This window comes from Eubalaena glacialis, chromosome 15, assembly GCF_028564815.1.
Source record: "Eubalaena glacialis isolate mEubGla1 chromosome 15, mEubGla1.1.hap2.+ XY, whole genome shotgun sequence".
Lineage (NCBI taxonomy): Eukaryota > Metazoa > Chordata > Mammalia > Artiodactyla > Balaenidae > Eubalaena > Eubalaena glacialis.
In genome coordinates this window covers 54,491,577-54,516,936 of record NC_083730.1, presented here as the reverse complement: position 1 = coordinate 54,516,936, position 25,360 = coordinate 54,491,577, and the positions used below count along the sequence as shown (strand labels likewise).

Genomic DNA, 25,360 nt, shown 5'->3' with positions numbered 1-25,360 from the left:
AGCCTGTGCTCCGCAACAAGAGAGGCCGCGATAGTGAGAGGCCCGCACACGGCGATGAAGAGTGGCCCCCGCTTGCCGCAACTAGGGAAAGCCCTCGCGCAGAAACGAAGACCCAACACAGCCAAAAAAATAAAATAAATAAATAAATAAATAAATAAATAAATAAGCTCATTAAAAAAACAACAACAACAAAAAAAACCCTATCAGTGAGCGGCAAGTGAAAACAAGCTCAGGGCTCCCACTGATTCTACATTATGGTGAGTTGTATAATTATTTCATTATATATTACAATATAATAATAATAGAAATAAAGTGCACAATAAATGTAATGCTCTTGAACCATCCCGAAACCATCCCCTCCCCATCCCCCAGCCCTGCTGGTCCGTGGAAAAATTGTCTTCCACGAAACCGGTCCCTGGTGCCAAAAAAGGTTGGGGATCACTGTCTTAGATGCTGTGTAAAGTTCACATTACTCTGCAATCCTTTTGTGTTAGCACTGGAGTTCAGGCATATCCTGCAGTTATGCTCTTACACTCCAGTTTGCCTTTTTGCCATTTCTTTGGGTCATTTTTTCCTCCCAAACAGGCTTCTGCAGCAGGGAGGCCTGGAGAGACCGAGACACTGTCCGTTCTCCCCAGACCCCAACCTCTCAGCTCCTCTCCTCAATGGCTGAGGGGATGCCCGGGAGAGGGCACCGTCAGCCAGCAGAGATTGGCTCTGATGTCCCTCAGATGCACCTGATGATGCTTCTGATGATGGTTATGATTTCTTCTCAGTGTAGAAGGAGCACAGATGTTCCTTGGGCTGGCTGAGATCACGTGTACACTACAACATATAAATACACAGAGAATCATCTTTCTTTCTCTTTCTTCCTCCCTCCCTCCCTCCCTCCCTCCCTCCCTCCCTCCCTTCCTTCCTTCCTTCCTTCCTTCCTTCCTTCCTTCCTTCCTTCCTTCCTTCCTTCCTTCCCTGCCATGCCTTGAGGCTTGTGGGATCCTAGTTCCCCGACCAGGGATTGAACCTGTGCCCCCTGCAGTAGAAGCGCAGAGCCCTAACCATTGGACCACCAGGGAATTCCCCGAGAATCTTCTTTCTCTTCTTGGTTTCGCAGGGGCAGTGACATGACATGTTTTCCCTTATTTACTCCTTACAGCAGTGTAATGTGGTAGGTACTATCATGATCTCCATTTTACAGATGAAAAACTGAGGCTCAGAGATATTCAGGCCATATAGCTAGTTGGGGTGAATTCCAGATTCACTCAGAGCCCGTGGTCCTAACCAGCATACTGCCCTGCCTGCTGCTTTTCAGGCCTGGCATCTGTTTCCAACTCCCAGGCCAGTGCTCCTGCTATAATCACCGTAGGGAGTTTGGGCCTCAGATGCCTCATCTGTAAGACAAGGGAATTGTGCTAAATAAGGCTCCTTGCAGCCATAATATCTGATGAATCCATAATATGGGTGAGCTTGGGGCCCTGTGTTTATAAATCAAGTTCCAAGACTGAGGCGAAATTTTACTTTTTTAATAGCGGTGTTTTAAGTGTTAAGTCCATTTCATCCACATTCAACAAATTTTGAACATCTCCTAAGTGTCAGGCACTTTTCTAGTACTGCCCCAGGCAGACAAAACCCCTCAGTCCATTCCGAGTAACTTGCTTTTTTTTTTTTTTTTTAAATAAATTTATTTATTTATTTTTGGCTATGTTGGGTCTTCGTTTCTGTGCGAGGGCCTTCTCTAGCTGCAGCGAGCGGGGACCACTCTTCATCGCGGTGCGCGGGCCTCTCTCTATCGCGGCCTCTCTTATTGCGGAGCACGGCTCCAGACGCGCAGGCTCAGTAGTTGTGGCTCACGGGCCCAGTTGCTCCACGGCATGTGGGATCTTCCCAGACCAGGGCTCGAACCTGTGTCCCCTGCATTGGCAGGCAGACTCTCAACCACTGCGCCACCAAGGAAGCCCAGTAACTTGCTTTTTTAAAAGAAATACATGGGGATGTCTTTTGGGGCAAGAAAGTGAGTTTTCCATTGTTAGCATTCTTTCCCTGCCTGCCCTACTGAGTCCTCTTACTCTTGGGGGACTCGACAACTTGCTTGCCCTCTTTTTTTTTTGGCTGCGCCATGCGGCATGAGGGATCTTAGTTCCCCGACCAGGGATCGAACCTGTGCGCCCTGCAGTGGAAGCATGGAATCTTAACCACTGGACCTCCAGGGAAGTCCCAAAGCTGATTTATTTTTTTGGCCACACTTCGTGGCTTGTGGGATCTTCCTTCCTTGACCAGGGATCGAACCTGGGTCCACGACAGTGAAAGCACCGGGTCTTAACCACTGTACTCCCAGGGAATTCCCACGCCCTCGTCTTACTGATTTTCCCCATTTATGTCAGAGAACTGGAGCAGAGAGCAGGAGAGGTCACTTACCACCCTGCTGTCCTAAAACAGAGTCCACAGCCACCCCTTCTCACTCACGGGAGTATTGAGAGGAAGTTGATGGGATGCACTAGCCAGGCCCTTCACCCAGCAGGCACCTTACATAGCCTGGCACGTGGCTTATTAGGCACGAGTGAATGAATGCACTCATGAACGAATGATGCAGGTTTCCAGAAATTTAGGCAACGGCAAAATGCATCCCGAACCTGATAGACTGAAAATGTTTCAGAAGTCATTTATGTTGTCTCAGGTTTGCTTGGAAATTTCATCTCCCAGTGGTTTGGCGTGCTGTAGATCCAAATCAAAGAGAGTGCTCTGTTATTTATTTATTTTTTTAAATGACCATTTCGTATTTATTTATTTTTGGCTGCGTTGGGTCTTTGTTGCTGTGCGCGGGCTTTCTCTAGTTGCTGCAAGAGAGGGCTACTCTTCGTTTCAGTGCACGGGCTTCTCATTGCGGTGGCTTCTCTTGTTGCGGAGCATGGGCTCTAGGCGCACGGGCTTCAGTAGTTGTGGCCTGTGGGCTCTAGAGCACAGGCTCAGTAGTTGTGGCGCATGGGCTTAGCTGTTCTGTGGCATGTGGGATCTTCCCGGACCAGGGCTTGAACCCAAGGCCCCTGCATTGGCAGGTGGATTCTTAACCACTGCGCCACCAGGGAAGTCCCGAGAGTGCTCTGTTCTTACATAGCTTTATTGTTGACAGTTTCTCACTCACATTATCTTCTTTATGTTGTGGAATTACATGGTACAATCTAAACCTCTGAATAACCGGCTCCCTCCATACTTATGTGACCTAATCCAATGTACTTTAGGTAACATATTTTGGGTTCAAAGAAGCCTTAAAGAGTATGGAATCTGCATGAATTCAAATTGTTTCCTGCTCTATTTCTTCCAGCTTGACACCAGGGCAGCTTTATGCTGGCCACAAAATCTAGCTCGTTTCTGAAATGGGGGCTATCTCAGTAACCAACAGGGTGCATATGTTCTTGCATCTTTCTTTTGTTTAACCCAAATATTGACACATTCTCTCTTAAACATTGACGATGCCTGTGAAAAAGCCAAACAGTATTACTCAAATTCCTTAAATCAATGATTAAAGATTTTTAATCTTGTCTTTCAAACAGTAAGAATGGTTGACAAGCCTAGTATAGATATGAGTTGTACAGTAACTAAAAACATCTTTTCAACAAAATCCAAGTTAATTCTTGCTTGATGTCGATTTACAGTCCATCTCAGCTTAATCCCTTTTGTTACTTAACACGGGACTTATACTGAAAAAAAAAAATATCCTGAAGTCAACTATTTATTATTTTTACCTGATAGAGAGTCATAGGAATTTAGAACTGGAAAAGACTTAGGAAACCTATGGTTTATCTCGGACCTAAACACTGGAGGTCCAAAGCGATCAAATAACGTCCCTGAAATTTCAGAGAAAGTTAGTGATGACTCAGGAATGGAACCCAGTTTTCCTGACCGACACCAGTGATTCACGGCAATGCCCACTCCCAGCCGTGACCTCAACACTCCCTCTGAAGAAAGAAGTCTCAGACTTGCCTCGAGCTGGGAACTCATACAGGTGAGGCTGACCTGCAGAAGCTGCAGCTGTCCTCCTGGGTGGCCTGTTAAGAAAAGAGGAACATTTCTCTTTTTCTAAAACCCGTTCGTTCTAGATTAGGGGCTGATAGTTTATTTCAAAAGTACTTATCATAGCCATTATCACCATTATTATATTTTGCATTTTATAGGATTAACATTTTCCCGTACTTTCACATGCCCTCTTATACTCATTGTACCTTTGAGTGGCAGGTGCTAGTGTTCCCATATTGCTGGTGAGGCTTGGGGCTGAGTATGTCATTTGCTGGAGGTCACATAGCCAGTAGGTATGAGTAGGTAGTAGGTACAAGCTCTCACTAGAACCCAGGTCTTTTCATTCCTCTCCTTTGTCCGTTCACTTATATTAAACCTTCTGTTACTGAGATGACAAATCCTTGTGTAACTCTGAGGGAGGAATTTAAATCTTTGATTTATGTTGAAAAACATCTTGGATTATTTGATTCCTGCTAAGTCACTCTCTTTGGCTTCTGACTTTTGCAAAATCCTCACCAAAAGGCTAGTTCACGCCTGGGTTTCTGTTTGGAAGGTTCTCGTTCCAGGTGTCTGCTCTGTGGCCCTGGACTCGACTGCACTGCGTTTCCACTTAGGGAAGATCCCAGGCCAAGCTGGCGATGGTCCTTTAGTTCCCAGAAGACAACACCGGAGGCACCTGTCTCATCTTTTCTCACGTGCGCTTTCCAAATCCTGAAATCTGTGGCTTTCTGGAAGTTTCTGTTAAGATCTCAGGGGCTTATTCTAATGGTTACAAAGGGCTGGTTGGGTCAATTTCCTTAGGGCATGACCTTTCTCTCTGGGAGAATTCTGCACCTACAAATCATGGATGGAACAAGGAAGTATTTTTATTCGTGTGTCCTGCATTCCCTTTTTTCTTTTGAGTAGTCTCCCGAAGGCCTCAGGATTACCCCTCTCGCCCGGTCCTCGCCTCAAATGTAAACAAATCATAAATTCTGCAGTAAAGCAGTGCAAAGGTTTTAAAGACTGTGTTTACAACCTGGCTTGATCTTCTAAAAACCGAACTTTACCCGAGATAGAGAAAAATCCAAGGAAGAAAGAAAAGAGAGAAAGAGCTTGCATTGCCTAAATCTCTCTTTTCACCTCACCGTCCTTGAGTCCTGGAGAAATGCATTCCTGGTACTCAGAGCCCAGCGTTCTCACCTACCGACATCTGCCATCCAAGTTAATGGCAGGTGGGTGTTTGTACTGCCCACAAAACCTGTTCCTGGTGATTAATGATCAGTTAGTTACATGTTTCAGATCTACAGGATGGCTTCTGTGGATAGGAGAGAATGTTCTGAGCTTCAGACTTTTTTGTTCTTTCAAGAAGTCTGGCCATGGACTCAAAGGCATCCAGAGCCGTGGATGCAGGGTGGCCCTCTGAGATGGCCCTGCCTTTGGGTCCACTTGCCAAAACCTCCAAAAGGCTGCCTTTCGTGCTTCCATTCTTGCAGGAAAAGATCATCAGAGAGACAGGCAAGTCAAGGCTATTAGCAGTCCCTGGAAAGAATGAAGGGCTGAACCTGGGAATCTGGGGGTGGCTCAATCATTTAGACTCTTTGGGGAGGTGTCATCGATTTAAAAATATTGAGTGGGTTCCCCATGACCACTTTAATCATCTACCTTGGCAAGAGGATCTGAAATAACATTTACCTTTCTTGTTGCTTTCAATTAGCAGCAAGCAATGAGCGCCGGGTCTGCTGACCTTGCCCCCTCCCCAGACTTCTTCCCCATTAATCCCAGCCGGCCCATCCCTGCAGCCACTCCTACAGTCCCTCACCACCGGGGCTACACAGCCGTGATGAGTTACGTACCTTCTTTGGGCTGTATTTGCCTTTATTTCTCACATGCGCTGGCTTTCTCTCCTGCTTGTGAGTGTAAGAGTCTCAGGATAGACAGAGAAGCACCTAATAGCACAGTGAAGGCAGAGTGACTGACTCTGCCTAGTCATTGGTTGGGAGCTGAATCTAAAAGTCTCTACAATTCAGCTGGCGAGACAGGGCTCTGCTGGCATGAGAGTCGACTATGTGCCAGTGGCTGAGCCACCAAAGGTGGATTTGCCACCGTCATTGTCTCCATCAGTCCCTGCTAAAGTTACCCAGCAATGAAAATAGTCATCCTCATAATGTCTTTGGATCTGGACAATGTTATTTTTGAATTCTGTATATAATTCTAAAGGAACATTGCTATTTTTATTAAACTTGCCTCAAAGATATGCTTGCTATAAAAAACACTTCTTCAAGACACATTCCTGAATTTTCTCCTTTTAACCTCATGCTCTACTGTATAGAAATTCTGGACCCACCGCTGGCTACCTCCGTGGGTTACAAAGATGGAATTTGAGGGGCTCACAGTAAAAGAAAACTGATGAGTCAATATTGGTCAATACGGAAACGCTATCACAAGGCCAGCAAATGTCAGAAACAGACGTTTTATTTGAGATGTCATACATTTCAGGGCGTAGTAGAAGGAGTGTGACTGACGGGTACTTGTTTCAGAAGGGGATGGAGGTAATTTTGCTGCACACATCCTGCCAAGCACAGGGTAAATAAATAACATTCAGCAAGTTAGAATTTGTTTAAACAGTGGGCGTCTCACCGGGTGTCAGAATCATAAATGTGCCTCAAGTTCCTTTTATCCCATCTTCTGCATATAACAATCCTGATCCCTAATTGCAACAGTTTTTTGGATTGCCTAATAAAGCAAACTGTCCTTTAAACACACACTGTTAAGCGACAAACTCGGATGAAAGTTAAGCTTTCAGGAATCCAAACCTCAATGATGCGCGGTGTAAATCCAAAATAATAGTGAGTCCTCAGTGAGAACTTTGCTTCAACAACTGACCCATGTGGTCTGATTCCCCCCAATCTGCATAACAACCTGTGAGATAGATGTGATCATCCCCATTATACACATGAGAAGACTGAGGCTCAGAAGGTAGATAATGGGCCCAGGAGCAGAGCTGTAAGTGCTGCAGCAGCATCTGCATCCAGGTCCGTCTGACAACAAAGCTCCTGCTTGTCGTACTTCACAATATTAATACATAGAATTGGGTTTGGCATGCATGGGAGCCCGTTGGAATTATATTTCAGATATTTTCTAAACCATTTATTTTATTTTGTTTTTTCCTTTTCCATTTGGCTTTTAGGAAATTTTTTAAAAATTGAAGTACAGTTGATTTATAATATTGTGTTAGTTTCAGGTGTACGGTAAAGTGATTCGGAATATATATCTATATTCTTTCTTTTAAAATTCTTTTCCATAGTAGTTTATTACAAGATAGTGAATATAGTTCCCTGTGTTATCCAGTAAATCCTTGCTGTTTCTCTATTTTATATGTGGTAGTGTGCATCTGTTAATCCCATACTCCCAATTTATCTCTCTTCCCACCCCGCCCCCCTTTCCCCTTTGGTAACATAAGTTTGTTTTTTATGTATGTGAGTCTGTTTCTGTTTTGTAAATATGATGTCACTTCTTTCATTTGTACTATTTTTTAGATTCCACATGTAAGTGATATCATATAATAGTTGTCTTTCTACGTCTGACTTACTTCACTTAGTATGATAATCTCTAGGTCCATCCATGTTGCTGTAAATGGCAAAATTTCATATTTTGTTATGGCTGAATTGTATTCCATTGTATATATGTACCACATCTTCTTTATCCATTCATCTGTCGATGGACACTTAGGTTGCTTCCATGTCTTGGCTATTGTAAATAGTGCTGCTGTGAACATTGGGGGTGCACGTATCATTTTGAATTATAGTTTTCTCTGAATATATGCCCAGGAATGGAATTGCTGGATCATATGGCAACTCTATTTTCAGTTTTTTCAGGAACCTCCATACTGTTCTCCATAGTGGCTACACCAATTTACATTCCCACCAACAGTGTAGGAAGGTTCCTTTTCTCCACACCCTCTCCAGCATTTATTATTTGTGGACAAGTCATTTATTTTAAAAGGGACAAGGGGGAGAAGGTCATATATGGCTTTATTGCTTTCTTCTCTTCATCTCCCATTTCATTGCTTTTTTTTTTCTCCATTCCAATTCTTCTCTTGGTCACCTCAAGTCCTGCCTAGATCCTATATTTTAAAAATAATTTATTTTAAGATAATTTTAAACTTATAGAAGTTGTAAGAACAGTACAAAGAGACTTTGTATCGTTTTCACCCCGATTCCCCAGTTATTAATATTTTATATGTGCAAGCCCGTTCTCTTGCCTTCTGTCTCTCCATATATATAGTTTAATTACACATAATATACATAGATAAATAATTAATACGTAGTCTTTTTCTGAGCCACTTAAGAATAACTTGCAGTCATGCTACTCCATCACCCCTCATTATTCCAGTGTGTATTTCCCCAAAGCACGGACACCCCTACACAACCAGCATACAGCCATCCAAGTCACTGTCGTGTGTTATCATTTCGTCCACAGACTCCATTCTCATTTTGCCAACTGTCCCAATGATGTCACTTCTTTCTTTCTTGTCCTGCAGACAATTCAGGGTCCTGTGTTGCGTTTAGTGGTCAAGTGTCTCCAGTGTCTTTTGATCTGGAATGGCTCTTTGGTCTTTCCCTGTCTTTCAGGACCTTGAGTGGACTGAGGACTGGCCTCTTGTTCTGTAGGGTGGGCCACCCCTGGGTCTGTCCGATACCTCGTCCTGTCCAGACTCAGGCCGTATATTCTTGGTAGGAATCCTGTAGAAATGATGCCGTGCACTGAGCAGTTGTCAGCTATGTCACCGTGGGAGATGTTTCTCACCATAAAGTTTCCATTTTCCCTTCATAAATGATAAGGATTTTGTGAGGAGACCACATCAATATCCTGTTCCCACCAGCCTGAGTCTCCACTGGTGACTGCCTTCTGAATCAACCACCTCTATGATGGTTGTCAAATAATGGTTTTCTATTTTTATCATTCCTTCTGCCTTCTACTGACATTGCATTGTAAGCAGAACTTTCCCTTCTCCATTTATTGGCTTGTTATATATTTATGTATATATATATACATATATATAAAATATTCACATATATAATATATGTGATATAGAATATCCACATATATATGAATGAATGCATTAATTCCTATGATTTAATCGGCTGGTTTTTTTATTGAAGTGTAATTGACATACAATATTATGTTAGTTTCATGTGTACAACATAGTGATTCGACATTTGTATGCATTGCAAAATGATCACCACAATAAGTCTGGTTACCATCTGTCACCATATAAGGTTAATGCAATATTATCAAGTATATTCCCCATGCTGTACATTACATCCCCGTGACTTATTTATTTTATAACTGGAAGTTTGTACCTCTTGATCCCTTTTACCCATTTCTCCACCCTTCCACCCCAATACCCCTCCCCTCTGGTGACCACCAATCCGCTCTCTGTATCTATGAGTCTGGGTTTTGTTTTATTTGTTTGTTGTTTTGTTTTTTGGAGTCCACATGTAAGTGAAACCATGTGGCATTTGTCTTACTCTGTCTGACATTTCATTTAGCATGATGCCCTCAAAATCCATCCACGTTGCCGCAAATGGCAAGATTTCATCCTTTTTTATTGCTGAGTAGTATCCTGTTGTAGGGCTATCTGTTATTATCATTATTTATTTTTGATGCTCAAAGTGCTACATGTTTGACCAGTGGGAACCTCTTCAGACTGGCACCGTGATGCCCCCATCATTCTTTTAGCTTTTCCTTACTTTGTGGCACCACATGTACCAGACTCATTGCCTCAGGCTAGGAATCAGCCACTTCTCTAAGGGACTGTTCTTTTCAGAGAAGAATGGAATTTAGAAGCCCAAGATCTGGTTCATACACAGACATATACACACATATATATCAATATTCCTGTACACATATAAAATGAGTGTACACTGATACATCTAATTCTAATCTAACACTTCCATTTTCTTTTTAGCTTTCTCCTTTTCAATATTCATAAATTCCTTTTCTGATAATGAGAAACAGGTTCCCATGGTCCTTAATATATTTACTTCCTCAGACCCCCATATGTCATCAGTCTCCCCACTACTCCCAATGCCTCCTTGGTCGGCTGCCTCTGTGGTCCCCCATTTTTCCCTTCCTGCCTCTGGCTTGGCCACTGGGCCTGGTACCACCTCTGTGGTTTCCCTTCTCTCTCACTGCTGCTTCCTAGACACGCCTCCCTGCCCCGACCCCTCCACCGACCCCGCTGCCCAGGGAAGAGAAGGCTGCAAGTCCTATTCCATATGCTCACAATTTAAGCCAAAAACAAAGATATATAAGAGGGGCAATAAGCTTAATAAATACAATGGAGCTTTCTTTTCATTTTTCTTTTAGATAAGCAGTGTTCAGTATTTTCCATAATGGTGCTGTGTTGCTGTTAAAATATGTTAATAACCACCTAGTAAGCTAGCACGTGGAACTACTTTCCAATTAATGAAGCAAACAAAAGGACTAATATTTTTTCAATTTTTAAAAATTGAAGTATAGTTGATTTACCATGTTGTGGCAGTCTCTGTGACTCAGTTATACACATATAGACATTCTTTTTTTATATTCTTTTCCCTTATGGTTTATCACAGGATATTGAATATAGTTCCCTGTGCTATACAGTAGGATCTTGTTTATCCATTCTAAATGTAAGAGCTTGCATCTACCAACCTCAATCTCCCATTCCATCCCTCTCCCTCCCCCGCTCCCCCTTGGCAACCACAGGTCTGTTCTCCATGTCTATGAGTCTGTTTTGTTTTGTAGACAGGTTCATTTGTGCCATATATTAGATTCCACATATAAGTGATATCATATGGTATTTGTCTTTCTCGTTCTGACTTACTTCACTTAGTATGATAATCTCTAGTTGCATCCCTGTTGCTGCAAATGGCATTATTTTGTTCTTTGTTATGGCTGAGTAGTATTCCATTGTATATATGTATCACATCTTCTTTATCCATTCATCTGTCAATGGACATTTAGGTTGTTTCCATGTTTTGGCTATTGTGAATAGCACTGCTATGAACATAGGGGTGCATGTATCTTTTTGAATTATAGTTTTGTTCGGTTGTATTCCTAGGAGTGGGATTGCTGGATCATATGGTAATTCTATTTTTAGTTTTCTGAGGAACCTCCATATTGTTTTCCATAGTGGCTGCACCAACTTACATTCCCACCAACAGTGCAAGAGGGTTCCCTTTTCTCCACACCCTCTCCAGCATTTATTGTTTGTAGACTTTTTAATGATGGCCATTCTGACTGGTGTGAGGTGATACCTCAGTGTAGTTTTGATTTGCATTTCTCTAATAATTAGTGATGTTGAGCATCTTTTCATGTGCCTACTGGCCATCTGTATGTCTTCCTTGGAGAAAAGTCTATTAAGGTCTTCTGTCCATTTTTTGATTGTTTCAGGTTGTTTGTTTTTTTGTTGTTGTTGAGTTGTATGAGCAGTTTGTATATTTTGGAGATTAATCTCAAAGAGACTAATTTTTAATCTCTTTTGAGAAGAATTTCACATGCATCTGTGTGGCACTCTTTCCTATGACCCACAATATGTTTTGAGTTTGGTTTTATAAAGTAGATACCATTTCCTGACAACCAGAAAAGCTCATTGTTCACTTTTTCCCCCTTACTTTTTATATGTGTACAAAGAACATTTCTATAAAAATTCTCACCTGGCCTATTTGGGAGGTCAGAGGGAAAAAATAAGTTAAAACTCACGTATAACTAGGGAAAAAGTGGAAGTTATCAAGTTATAAAGTTGAAATCAGAACAACCATGGGGACCTCAGACCTATTTTTTACCCAGGACTTTTCAGGGGAGTGGGGGAGGGATGATGGAAATCTGTGATCTTTTTTTTTTTTTTTTTGAAATCTGTGATCTTAAGACTGTTTTTAAAATCCCTCCCAACCCCCAACAATATTACTTTAGATTTTAGTAAAACTGCTTATTTCACTTTGCAATCTGCTTATTTTGAGGCTTCTTTCTGGTTATTTTGGGGGTTCTCCCATTCAGAGCAATCAGTAAAGAATTTTGAGTAAGTCTGATCTTGAGGTCCTGGCGTGGGCATGGGGCGGGGGGGGGAACGCAGAGTCTAGAATCAGGGCTAAACATGCACGTGGCAGAAGTAGGCAGGCCTGGTCCCTGCTCTGTCACCTTGGGCCAAGTACCTCATTTCTCAGAGTCTCAGTTTCCTAATCTATGAAATGGGGATACTATTATGGAGGGTTGTGTTGAAGAATTAAGAGAGAGAGAGTGAGAGAGAATGGGCCTAGACCTCCTGGCACAGTGCTTGCATAGGGAGGGTCCAGTAAGTGGAGGTAATAATTATGAATAAAGTCTAATACTTGGCCCTTGACCTTGGTTGCTCACAATCCAGTTTAGTCAATGAGATTTAAGTACAGGAGAAATCAAAGCACCATTCTGTCATCTTACTCTCCTGGTGTTGCCAATACTCCCAGAACACAAAAGAACTTGGGTATTTTAGGAAATTACAAAACCAAACAAAACCATGTTCCGGGTCCCCAGAGGAAGGCCTCCCGCACCTGTGATTTATCAGGACTTGCTCCCTGGGGAGACAGGCAAGGGAGCAGGAGAAGCAAGGCAGGGAAGCCAAGGTCCCCAGACCAGGGTTCGGGTCAGGAGGAGTCCCCCAGGGAGTGGCTTCAGCCCAACTCTGTGGAAGAATCCTGGAAAGTGAGTTACGCCTCAGAACTATCCCAGTACCTGTCCTTCACTGGGCAGCGCTGCCCTGGGGGGAGAATTCCCAGGCCCTCTTGCTCCCTGCCCTTTGGATAAAGTGGTTCCAGTAACCTGAGGGCGGTCCTCCAGAGGAGAGCCTGAGGGCGAAGCTGTAGGACTGAAAGCTTCTTGAAGTGGGGGTGGGGAGGGAGGGCTGGGTGGGATGTGGGCGGAGCACTAAAGTTTCTGCCCTTAGACCCCCCTCCTGACCAGGCCTGAGGTGTCCCAAAGAGCTAGGCTGCCTGCCCTCTCCCATCCTATCCCGGCCAGATTTCTCCCCCAGGGGCAGGAAGGTGGCGAAAAAGCCCTGGTGCGTCTGACCTGGTTCCCTCCTCTCTGCCAGGCTGGACCACAGAAACCCGACTCCTGTCCTTTCAGCCCACTTCCCTTCCGCCTCCCAAGCCCTAGGTTCTGCTCACTGTAATTATTACCAGCAAATACGAGTCACGGAACTCCCAGTAAGAGGAGCATCAAGTGTCCCAGGAGGTGCACAATGAATTGCAGTCAGTATAAGAGAAGGACTCTAGTGAGGAAGAAGAGGGCTGTCCAGGACGGTGGCTGGAGAAAGAGGGAAGTGCTGAGGCCTAGGCTGGCCTTGATGGCAGGCTTCAGACTGTGCAAGAAAGGGGCAGACCCTCCAGTGGTAGTGCTGATGCGGGTAGAGAGTGAGGTATTCGTGGAGAACCATGAATCACCCTGTTAGTCAGTGGCACCCAGTGGGGCGAGGAGGGAGGAGCTGGGAGGGGACCAGTGAAGAGACTGAGTGGCAGCTGACTGCACCTCCTTCCTCCCCCCCCCCTCCGGCCCTGGCCTGGGTCAGGGTAGGCGCAGTGGGAACAGAAGGGACCTTCTTCTGGGACTCTGGACAGCTTTGACCAATTTTCAAGCAATTATTTTAAGAGCTACTCATTAAACATGTAGACAAATTGTGACTAGAAATGAAATTGTGACTTTGTCCAGAGGAGGGGAATTTTGACAGAAGGTACATTCTACCCACTATCCATGCTTTGAAGAAGGTAGAATTAAAAATCAACATTCTATCCAACTGTATTCATTTGGTTTTTGGTTGGTGATGCTGGCACGTTTCAGAGACAAATGGGAGTGTGAACTGCCAGTCTCTGCACATAGTAGTCACTTGAATAAATAGAATAATTCTTGAATCGTTAGAATAATTTGCTTAGAGCACATATTGCGGTAGTTTGATTTGAGTCTTGACTCCATATAGTTTTATGCAGGGTGGGGCCTCTAGGCTGGATGTCAAAAGCATGGTGAGTGCTGAGAGCACAGGAGAGGAGCTGTGTTTCAGTCTTCTGAGGGGGTGTTTTCACGGGCGCCAAGGAGCACCCGCTCCCGAGCAAACGCAAGATTCTAGGATGGGAGTCGTGTGTACATGTGTGGAGGGAAATAAACCACTTGATTCTCCAAGTTCCTTTAGGCTTTTAATCTTATTGTTGACATAATCTAGTCTCATAAGGAAGAGCTATATTTTAAAAATTAAAATAATTAAAACAATTGGCTAGAAACTATGTACATATGGCACAAGATTACAAAATATTCAAATTGTACACCATGGAAGGAAATTTCCCCATTGATTGCTGCCTTAGCCACTCATTTTCCCTCCCATCGGGGGGAACCACTGTGCCAATTCCACATAAATCTTTTCAGAGAATCTCTGTGCATTCATGTGCACATTTCCCACAAATGGTTGCAAAATATACCTACGATTTTGTCCCTTTTTTAACTAGCACTCTATCTTAGAGATGATAACTATCGGTATGTGTAGAGCTGTTTCATTTTTAATTACTAAACAATCATAAGTTATAAAACCTTTAAATAATATACAAATATACAGAATAAAAAGTGAAAGCCCCTTTCCATTCCCTTCCCACAACTTTTTAAAGTGTCTTAACGTATACACATGTGTGTATACACACACACGCAGGGTGTTTTTAAAAACATGAATGGTTTCATACTGTATATATTTTGTGTGACTTTTCTCATGTTTAATATATGATTGATACGTTTATTTCTATAGATATAAATCTACCTTATGCTTTTAATTTTATTTTTTATTGATAAAAATGTACTAATTTTTTGGAATAGATAATATATGTAAGATTCCGAAGATGTGGAAGGGGCCACAGTGAGAAGTCTCCATCTACCTCAGGTCCCAGGCATCTTTTTCTCCTTCCACACGCAACCACTGTGACTATTTATGCTGTGTCCTTCTAGAGATAGTCTATGCATTTACGGACATATATTTAAAAAAATATGTGCACAGATAGTAGCGTGCTATTCATGCTGTTCTGTTCCCAGCTTTTGTCTTCTTCACACGAAGTAGATGGTAGATACTTTCATATCCATATGTATATATATGTTTCACTTTTTTAACAGTCACATGGTGGTGTATTCCATAACAGGGATGTACCGTAATTTATTTAATCTGTTCCTTAGTCATCGGACATGTACGGAGGGTACCTGCTGGGTAAATTCTTAGAATACAAGGCTGTTTGCCTCCCCTGTTCCTCCATGTTTGCTTATCAGCCTGTTCACTCATGCGCTCACTCACTCATTTGTTTATTTACCAATTCTTTCAACCCAGAACTTGTGTTGTGCTGCCTATCCCTCTAAGTTCTTGACTGCTTTGAACCTAGCTTTCTGTAATTAAACATGACGTTATTTTGCAAGCAAAGACTTGTTCAACTACAGGAGAATGTTAAAGGACTTCGTATGGATTCCCTGCTTTTTACTCAGACCACCCATAAGCTCCCAATCAGCTGAGAGGGCCTCTGGGGGCCCTATCTTCCAGTCCCACCCAAACTCCATCCCCCTGCCTCTCCTGTGAATGAGCTTGCCAAGGGCTGGGAAGCCAATGGATTGTGTTCCAAGTGCCAGATGAGTAGGAGAGAGATCCCCTGCCAGCCAGCCGGTAGGTAAGTATTAGTCACACTGGGGCACAAACAAGTTTCTAAAGCCACATTTAGCCAGCTGTGGCCAGCGGTGTCCCAGGGCTGGCTGCCTACAGACACCTCTGGGCCACATTAAGAAAGAGTTCCCATTTGTTGCGGCAACAAAGCCAGCTGCTGGGAATTAGGTGGTGAAGCCGAGAGGAGGAGGGGGTGGCCGCAGACTGAGAGGGAGGTTGAGCCACTCCCTACACAAACAATTCCTTTAAGTCTCCTCCAGGTGGGAGTTGGCACCAGGAAAGGAGGTGGGTTGGAGCAAAGGAAGGCAGCTCGCCAAACCCTCGCCACTTCTTCAATGAAAGAGAGAACCCTTGAGGATGGATGGTCCTGATGATGGAAACAGGGGTCCCCCAGTGAGAGAGGGAGGGGAGAGGCAGAAGGCCATGGCAAATATCACAATGCTCCAACTTCTTCTCTCTTGCATGTGAGATGGAAGAACATTTTCTAACGTCTTGGTTCCAGCGCTCAACTCAGAAAAAAACTAGATCAGAAATACTGTGTGCTATTTCTCACCAAGACCGTAGACTCCGGGGTGAAAGAGTTAATTTCTCTCTACAGTTGAGGACTACGTTACCAATATTCCTTTCCTTGCTTTGGATGTGCTTTTTACATTCAAATCTCAGAGCACAATCTTTATTTTTTTCAATTTCCAGTCTTTAGGAAGTGAATAGTAAGTCCCTCCCAAAAAAGTTATTTCCTTAGGATAGACTCCCAGAAGTGGGTAAATATTTTCAAAGCACTTAGAGAATAAAGGCTGTGCTTTCACCTTGAAAGACTTGTCCATGGTTCTTAATCTTTCACTCATTCACTGATTTTTTGATTTAGTAGGCCATTAAGTGAACATTTATTTAGTGCTTATTATGTTCCAGGCAAAGCGTTCTCTATGTCTTATCTTACTTCCTCATAATAATTCCTCTAGAATGAAGCCTCCATGTGGGTAGAGCCTTTGCCCCTTGTTCACTGTTTTGGCTTCAGTACCTAAAATTGTGTCTGGCACATACATATTTGTTGAAAGAAAAGAATGAGGTCGGTCATATTATGATGTCCCTTTACAGATGATGAGACTGACTTAGATGGGTTAAAGACTTTGCTAAGGTTTCAGAGCTCATACCAAGCTGAGTTGGGATTTAATTTCATGTGACTCCAAAGTCCTTAAGACGGCCTCCATTCTCTAAAGCAGGGGTCCCCAACCCCCGGGCCATGGACCAGTACCAGTCCTTGGCCTGTTAGGAACCGGGCAACACAGCAGGAGGTGAGCAGGAGGTGAGTGGACGAGGGAGCGAAGCTTCATCTGCTGCTCCGCATTGCTCCCCATAGCTCTCATTACGGCCTGAACCATCTCCCCCATTCCCCAGTCCGTGGAAAAATTGTCTTCCATGAAACCGGTCCCTGGTACCAAAAAGGTTGGGGACCGCTGCTCTAAAGCACTTAGTTTAGGGAAGGAGAAGTTATGTGTTCAAATAACTCTCATACAAAGCAGAGGAAATGAGTAGAGGTAAGAGAAAGGTGCTGTGGGATCACAAAGAAAGGATGATTTTTTTTGGTTGGGAAATCCAGGAGGACCTCCAGGAGGAAGTGGCATTTGGACCTGGACCTTGAGGGATGGGACTCCCACATCCGATCTCAGATGTTCATTGATGGCAAAATAAGTTTGGACTTATTTTTCCCTGATTTAATGGGGGAAAAAAATGCAGCCCCATTTCAGATTGCCTTATTTATATTAAGCCTTCTTTAGTGTAAATTCCTAGTGGAGACCATTCCGTCCCTGGCTGTGATGGTATCGTGTCTCTGTGCGATAGAAAGCTTGCTGTCAGTGTCCCCTTTCTGAAAGATTTTCCTAAATTGCTCTTCATGGCTTTCTGAATCATGGGGCTTGTAACCTCCTTTTCAGAAGTCACTGTTTGGACTAAATGTTTTTGCTTGTCTGATGCCTATGAAAATCCCCATTTCTTACTAATGGTGGAAAACTGCTCTGACAGTGGACTTTCCCCCTCACCCCCATCCAGCCCCATCCTTCAAAACTGGAAGGGGAGCGTGGATACTCTTTGCTTTTGATCAAGACATGTCTCCCGCCAGGAGCAAGGAAGGATGTGTAGGAGGCAATGTCTCCAATAGTAACAATAACAAGAGTAATGAGTAAAAGTTCTCCACAGGATCTTGGGCAGCTAAGTTACCCAGGCGTTTATACATGTTTACAGTGTGAGTGTTTTTTTCTCCAGCTAACAATGGTTCCCAAATGTCTTCCTTCCCTGGGCCCCCTCCCAAGCATGTGAAAAGGTCCTGTCTGAAATATAGAGAAGCAGCTTTCAAAACCAGACTTATTTTCCTGCTTGCTTTTGGCATAAAGCTGAGCGGGGTGCCCACTGGCCTTTGGTTATGGAGGCCAGTGCACTCAGGGTGCCTGGGTCCTGGCTCTGGGGCTGAGAGCATCATGTGACCTTCTTGAGCCACGGGCAGCTCTTCAGCCAATGCTGCTGCTTCTCCAAGTGACTGAGGAAACTTTTCCTTCAATTCCCCCTTCTCTCTCAGCTCTAAGATAATCAGAGTTGTGACCCTCCTGTTTAAGCAACAGACTGTGACTTGAGCAACAATTAAGTGACTTCCTACACATCCCTCTGTGCCACCTCTTGGGTGACTTAAGAGGAAACAAGATTCCCTTCTCCCTGGCTCTGCTGGACAGAGCCTTCTCCAGCTCGGGTCAGCCCAGGCTTAGCTGTGTGGCCGCAGGAAGTCTCTCTCCTCCTCCTCGCCCGCTTCACATCCTGCTAACAGGAGGATGAGCAGGAAGCGGAGAGTGTCAGGCCGAAGTCTTTCATGCTCACAGCCAGCTCAGGCAGCACGTGGGCCTCTAGGAAAACAATACAAAACTTTCCAAATATCTCTGCTAAGGGCGCTCTGCAAATACTTTGCACAGTTGCGTTAGAAATTGTTAGTCATGAAGACTCTGGGTTACTTTTCTTTTTTCATTTGGCTTAAAAAAAAAAAAAGTGAAGTCTGAGTGTTGCTCTCAGCAGCTCTTTCTGGTTGCTTGGGAGCCCTTTGTGACGGGTGGGACGGGCCACTGCGAGGCCTCTTGCAGGAGACAGCCCGTCTGCTCAGGGCCAGGAATATGGGTTAGCTCACAATGATGCTTTAAATTTGGGAAAATGCTCCTACATGCAGGTGCTGGCTGCCGGTTTGTTCTGAACCTTTGGATAGCACATCACTTTTTCAGACCTCAGTGTCTTCGTTTGTAAAATGAAGGAGCTGGAATTTTTAAGATCTGATGTTCTCTGAGTCAGTGAGTCTCTGACGAGACCCACACAGAGGCCCTCTGGACTCTCTGGGGGCAATAAACCTCAGGTGCCCCTCAAGCCCCTTCTCCAAGGGGCAGTTCCTCTCTCCCTGTGTGGGGCTGGCCTTGGAAGGCTCTTCAGCAAATCTCCACCCCCTTGGTGTAAGGCATGGTCTGGCGATTGAACTTTCACACGGTGGTCTTCCAGTCTTTATATTTTAAACATAAAGGTGATTAAAAAAATTTTTTTTTAGCTCTAGAATCACCAACTGCCCCAAGATGGCACCTGCTTGTAAAAACTTTGCTTTTTCACTGACTTGTCTCATTTAAGCACTCTTGTCCTTACTTACTATTACTCCACTCCCTGCATAAAGCCCAGCTGGAAAATAACCCCGGATGCTTCTCCCTGACCTCTCCCTACTGTCCATCCCTTTTCTTCTTTAGCTATTGTGGGAGTAATAGGAAAAGGGAGGGCTGCTTTTCAGGAGGTTGGCATTTACCAAAAATAACATTTTCCCTGACTAATTTCCAGGTACTGCCCATTCATTACCCTGGAATGTAAATATATTTGAAAAGCAGACCTGTCCTAAGGCACTCCTCAGCTCCCACGATTAGAAACCTCAGGGCATTCCCCTTTGACTTGAGGCGAGATTAGCCTTCAGAAGCTCCAGGCAAGGTGCAAAAACCCAACTTCCTCTGATTCCAAGCTAAAGGCAACGATCGTGGCAGAGTTACTTCTACATGGGGCCACCCTAAATTTAGAGAATAATGGACATGACAAAGAGAAATTATCAAACTGGAACTGAAAAGGGTCTTTTGGAAGTTATCTTTCATACTTGCTAGTGAAGCCCTTTACTTCTTGTTCTGTGTGAGATGGTCTGTGACAAGTGTCTGGCACAAAATGGGTCCTCAGTTAACGTGAGCATCCTTCCCTGTTCCCACTGCTTTCCATTTCCCACAATGGGTGGATGCAGCTGCTCCTAGTTGACGTCCTAAAGGGCTGGGGAATGGAGGCGGAGGAGAGAGGAGACCCATATCTGCTGGTTGAGAGCCCTCCTCTCCAGAATAAAATTGGACAAATGAAATGGTGAGGTCTCAGTGGAGGCCTAGGGCAGCCTTCAAGGAGAAGGGACAGTCTGAGCGATGTGTTTGAAGGGGAGAAACCTTGACCTGCCTGATTTGCCCTGGTGGCCCGAAGGACTTTATATTTGATGTATATGAGTCCCAGGTCCTTTCAAAAGCATCACTGGGCTGAACTGTCCTCTTCTTCCTCTGCAACTGCCTTACTGAGTCGTATATACTTGAGGGCTTCCCTAAGTGCAAACCACGGCCAAATCACAGAGGCTTTGCAAGGTCAGAGGAGGCCTGATCTCTAGAATTCCCTAAGTCAGAACCCCAGTGGATAACCAGTGTCTATGAGATTGGAGGCCTGGAAGATTCAGTTATGGGCAGTCACAGTAAGGGCATTAACATCAGGCTGAGATGATGACTAATTCCACTCTACTTTAAATTGTTTCTCTTTCAACTGTCCTTAGCTGAGTGTCTGTTACTCAGAAGTTTGGAAATCTAAATTGAAAAGTACCCAAATAAACTCTGCTCAATATTCTGTAATAATCTACATGGGAAAAGAACTCGAAGAAGAATAGGTACATTTATACGTATAACGGAATCACTGTGCTGTACACCTGAAACTAACACAACATTGTTAATCAACTAGACTCCAATATAAGATAAAAATTTTTTAAAAAGTACCCAGATAAAACTGGGGGACTTTGAAGAGACTGCAGAAGAATTAGCTGTGGTATCCACCGCACCCTGGAGCGTGAGAGACGGGCCAGCCCTGGTAGTCCTGGTTCTCCTTGGCTTACCTGCGTGTCCTTGCTGATCTGGGTCTCCTACTGTCACTGCCCCATATTTACACTTAGGCCAGCTGCAGGGACAGGTCGCTTTTGAAATGTGTGCAGCTTTCAACCTTAATTGCTACTGCTTTTCTGCTGCTGTGATGCTTTATTGCATCAGCACGTTTCTAAATTTGATGAATTTCTCTGTTTATGGGAGATACCCCTCTTTCTGTGTTCAGGAAAATTCCACCCTGGTCAGGCTCCCAGATCTCTGAGGAGCCCGTCCCTTGGCTGTGTGGCTGGTCACTGCCCTGGCAGGAGCCACGCCATTGGCTCTGGCAATTCAGCCTCCACGGCCTCCCTCTGGCTCAACCTGGATGCTGCATCCAATGCTCTCCCCACTGACTTGGGAAGCAGTGACTTCTCTGGTTGCCTCTTTACAATCTCAGGAAAAGGCTACTCATCCTGCCTTATGGATTTGGACGTGAAGTGGTTGCTTCTAAGCAACATGTGGCCAGGAAGTCTGTCTTCTAGGTCAGGTAATCAGAACATAGATTTGTTGAGAACCAACCCTGCGGTGGGCGCTCTGCTAGGCTCCAAGGGTCCAGAGAAGAAAGACCATCCCTGCTTTGAGGAGCTCTCAGTCTGGGGTGGGGGGAGACATGAACTTGTCATTTCAAGACAATGTGCTGGATTGAGGGGTGAAGAAGGGGAGTTCCTCTGAAAGTCCCTCAGACTGTTGGGTTTAGCCAAATCTGCTGTTTGTGTCCAGCCTCCATTCTGACTGTTTGGGCTCCTGTTCTGAGTCGATGGTGCCCAGACAGACAGAACTGAATATCCCCTGGACCCAAGCAAGCAGAGCACTGGGGAGGGGGACTTAGCTCAACCCTGGGACGGGGAGGAGAGATGCCTCAGAATCTGGGTTACTTAGTTGATGACTTGAAAGAGGAGGCAGAGTTGCTGAAGGGGGAAGGAAAGGGTGTAACAGGCAGTTGCATCAGCTGAGCCCAGTGAGAAGTGTTAAAAAGCAAGGCTTGTGCAGGCATCCCCAGACGGCCAAGTCCATGGGGTGGGGGGAGCAGTGGGGCAGAGGGCCCTGTTAATGATAGGTAAGCTTGAGAGAGACCTGGTCAGATTTTTAAAAAGTATATCCAGTGGCGTAGAGGAAGATGGACTTGAGGGAGGTGAGGCTAGAGAAGGAAGCCTCGTAGGGACTTCATGCAACTAGGGGATCCAGGAAACAGGCAATCCAGCTCTTATGGGGGTTTGCCTTCTCTCCCTCTTTTTCCTATTTCCCTCTTCATTCACAGCTTTGAGGCAAGTGACTGAAGGGCCATCCTCTTCTTCTTCCTTCTCCTTTCTTTTGTTTTGTACTTTTTATTTTGAAATGATTTTAGACTCACAAGAAGTAGCATAAATAGTACAGAGTCCTCTTTAACCTTCCCCCAGCTTCCCCCACTGGTATCATCTCTTATAACTTTAGGAAATTATCAAAATCAGGAACCTGACATTGGTACAAAACTGGTAACCAGGCTACAGGTTTCATTCAGCTTTCACCGGTATTTGCATATGTGTGTGTGTGTGTGTTTAGTTCTATGCAATTTTATCTCACATGCATATCTGGATGACCACCACCCTAATCAACGTGACCCCACCAGGGACCTCCTCGTGCTGCACCTTCTCTTTCCCCCTTTCCCTCCTCCACCCCATCCTGAAGGCCATTCTAATGCACTAAGCTAGAGCATTCAAGCTGCTGCTGACTCAGAAAGAAAAAAAAGACCCTTCTTGGCACACTTAAGTCCTCTGAGTTTTTCTTCCTTACTATGAATAGGTCACGTCTACCTCCCTGGAGAGCATGGGTGTGGGGGGAGACCCTGTGCTTTGGGCCAGAAGCAGGACTGTTCTTGTCCCCTGGAGGGTTCAGAGTCCTGCTGGCTCCTGAGACTGAGGGCGGGGGCTCTTCTTGCCTCTACTTTATGAGATTTCTTAAATCCTCAGTAGAGGACAGAACTGAGACTTGGTCAAAAGTGGATATGGTGATTTTAAACATATAATAAGGATGCACAAGAAGTAGATATATGGTCTAATACACATACATTTTGTAGACTTTAAATATTGTTCTATATTTCTTTGAAAAGGTCCATTCTTTCCCAAATGATGAATCGTTAATTCAACAATAGCCCCTCATTCTCAATCAGTGTAGTGTCTATTTGAAGTTCATAAACATCACTTTTATGCAGACTGACCTCACCATAGGTGCATTTCGGAGATTTATATATAAAGCATATATTTCAATATGCAGTAGCAGGTGTAGTGAAACAAAGGGATTATAATATTGGAGATGTCATATAATAGCTTAGATTTAGAAGAGTCTTTTCATGTCATCTGGTATAATTTTTAACTTAATTTACGAATTGCTTCTCCAAAGCTCTGATCTTCGTGGACATCCAGGGATAAAAGCCCACTGGTTCACATGCAGCAGCTTCTTCCGTGTTAGACAGCTTGAATTGTTGGTGCATTTTCCTTTTATTTTGGTCCAAAATCTACTATCATATGTGTTTCATTTATTGGTTATAGTTTGTCCTTTCAAACTACTCAGAATAAATATAATCCCTTTTCCACACACTGTCTTGTTGGGTTTGAAAGCAGTTCTTGTGTTTCCTTGAAGCCTTCTCCTTCTAGTATAAACACCTTCACTTCCTTTCACTGGTCCTTACAGGCCTTGTTTCCCATACTCTTGCCATCCCATCACTTCCTCAGGAAGTACTCTCGTTTACCCATGTCAGTCTTAAAATGTGGCATCCACATTTTGTCTGTTATCACACAAAGGAAAACAACAGCACAGTTTGACGGACCAAACTATGTAAACCACATGTAGGATATTAAATACTTTCAACAGTTTCCTGCTTTTGTGATGTAAAAATGTCTGCATTTAATTCTCCCTACAAACCCTGTAAGAAAATTAGTCAAATGAACACTTCCTCCATATAGTAAGCACTTAATAAAGGTTCACTTTCATTATTATTACTAATGTAAAACAACTAACACTATATATTTTAAAAACAGCAAAAAGACCCCTCCCCAACAAAACCCCCAAACAACCACAAAGTCACGCATCAAAAGGCATGAATATAGGGAAAAGTGAATAACCTAGAACAATAAGGCAATTTCCCACACCTTTTTTTTTTTCTATTGAAATATAATTGGGGAATGTCCTGGAGGTCCAGTGGTTAGGACTTGGCGCTTTCACTGCCGGGGCCCGGGTTCGACCCCTGGTCGGGGAACTAAGATCCCGCAAAAAATAAATAAATAAATAAATAAATAATTAAAATTAAAATTAAAAAAAGAAATATAATTGACATATAACATTGTGTAAATCTAAGGTGTACAATGTGTTACGTTGATACATTTATGTATTGTAATATGATTGCCATTGGAGTGAAAATTAGCACCTCTCTCATGTCACATAATTGTCATTTCTTTTTAGTGACTAGAATAATTAAGTTCTAGTCTCTTAGCAAGTTTGCTGATTATACGATAGTCTCTCTTTGGTTTTGTTTATTTTTATTTATTTATTTATTTATTTAACATCTTTATTGGAGTATAATTGCTTTACAATGGTGTGTTTGTTAGTTTCTGCTTTATAACAAAGTGAATCAGCTATACATATACATATATCCCCATATCTCTTCCCTGTTGCGTCTCCCTCCCACCCTCCCTATCCCACCCATCTAAGTGGTCACAAAGCACTGAGCTGATCTCCCTGTGCTATACAGCTGCTTACCACTAGCTATCTATTTTACATTTGTTAGTGTATATAAGTCCATGCCACTCTCTCACTTCGTCCCAGCTTACCCTTCCCCCTCCCCGTGTCCTCAAGTCCATTCTCTACGTCTGTGTCTTTATTCCTGTCCTGCCCCTAGGTTCTTCATAACCACTTTTTTTTTTTTTTTTTTTAGATTCCATATATATGTGTTAGCATACAGTATTTGTTTTTCTCTTTCTGACTTACTTCACTCTGTATGACAGACTCTAGGTCCATCCACCTCACTATGAATAACTCAATTTCGTTTCTTTTTATGGCTGAGTAATATTCCATTGTATATATGTGCCACATCTTCTTTATCCATTCATCTGTCGATGGACACTTAGGTTGCTCCCATGTCCAAAAATATGGAATTCTTCACGAATTTGCATGTCATTCTTGCGCACGGGCCATACTAATCTTCTCTGTATCATTCCAATTTTTTAGTATATGTGCTACCGAAGGGAGCACTTTGGTTTTTTTAGACTAGAGTCTGTCCCGTTTATTTGTTATTATACTAATGACAATCTTTTTTACTTCCAAGATTTAGTTATTTATATCCATTTGTTCATGTTTCATTTCTTACTGTTTTTGTCTCCTAATTTCTTATACTTTTAAAATGAAATTTATTCCTATATATATAATATATTTATATAGTATTCTAGAAGATGCATTTAATTTGGCATTGGTTTTATTCAGATTGTTGATTTTGTTGGCT

At 43.5% G+C, this 25,360-nt stretch overlaps 2 non-coding genes across 2 annotated transcripts; both read right to left on the bottom strand.

Annotated features, from left to right (window-relative positions):
- Nucleotides 1–1,000: 1,000 nt before the first annotated feature.
- Nucleotides 1,001–1,073, bottom strand: TRNAR-UCU (transfer RNA arginine (anticodon UCU)). The gene has a single exon. It is a non-coding gene; the product is annotated as a tRNA-Arg (tRNA).
- Nucleotides 1,074–25,004: 23,931 nt separating this feature from the next.
- Nucleotides 25,005–25,113, bottom strand: LOC133076046 (U6 spliceosomal RNA). The gene has a single exon (XR_009697465.1). It is a non-coding gene; the product is annotated as a U6 spliceosomal RNA (small nuclear RNA).
- Between the last annotated feature and the right edge of the window lie 247 nt (nucleotides 25,114–25,360).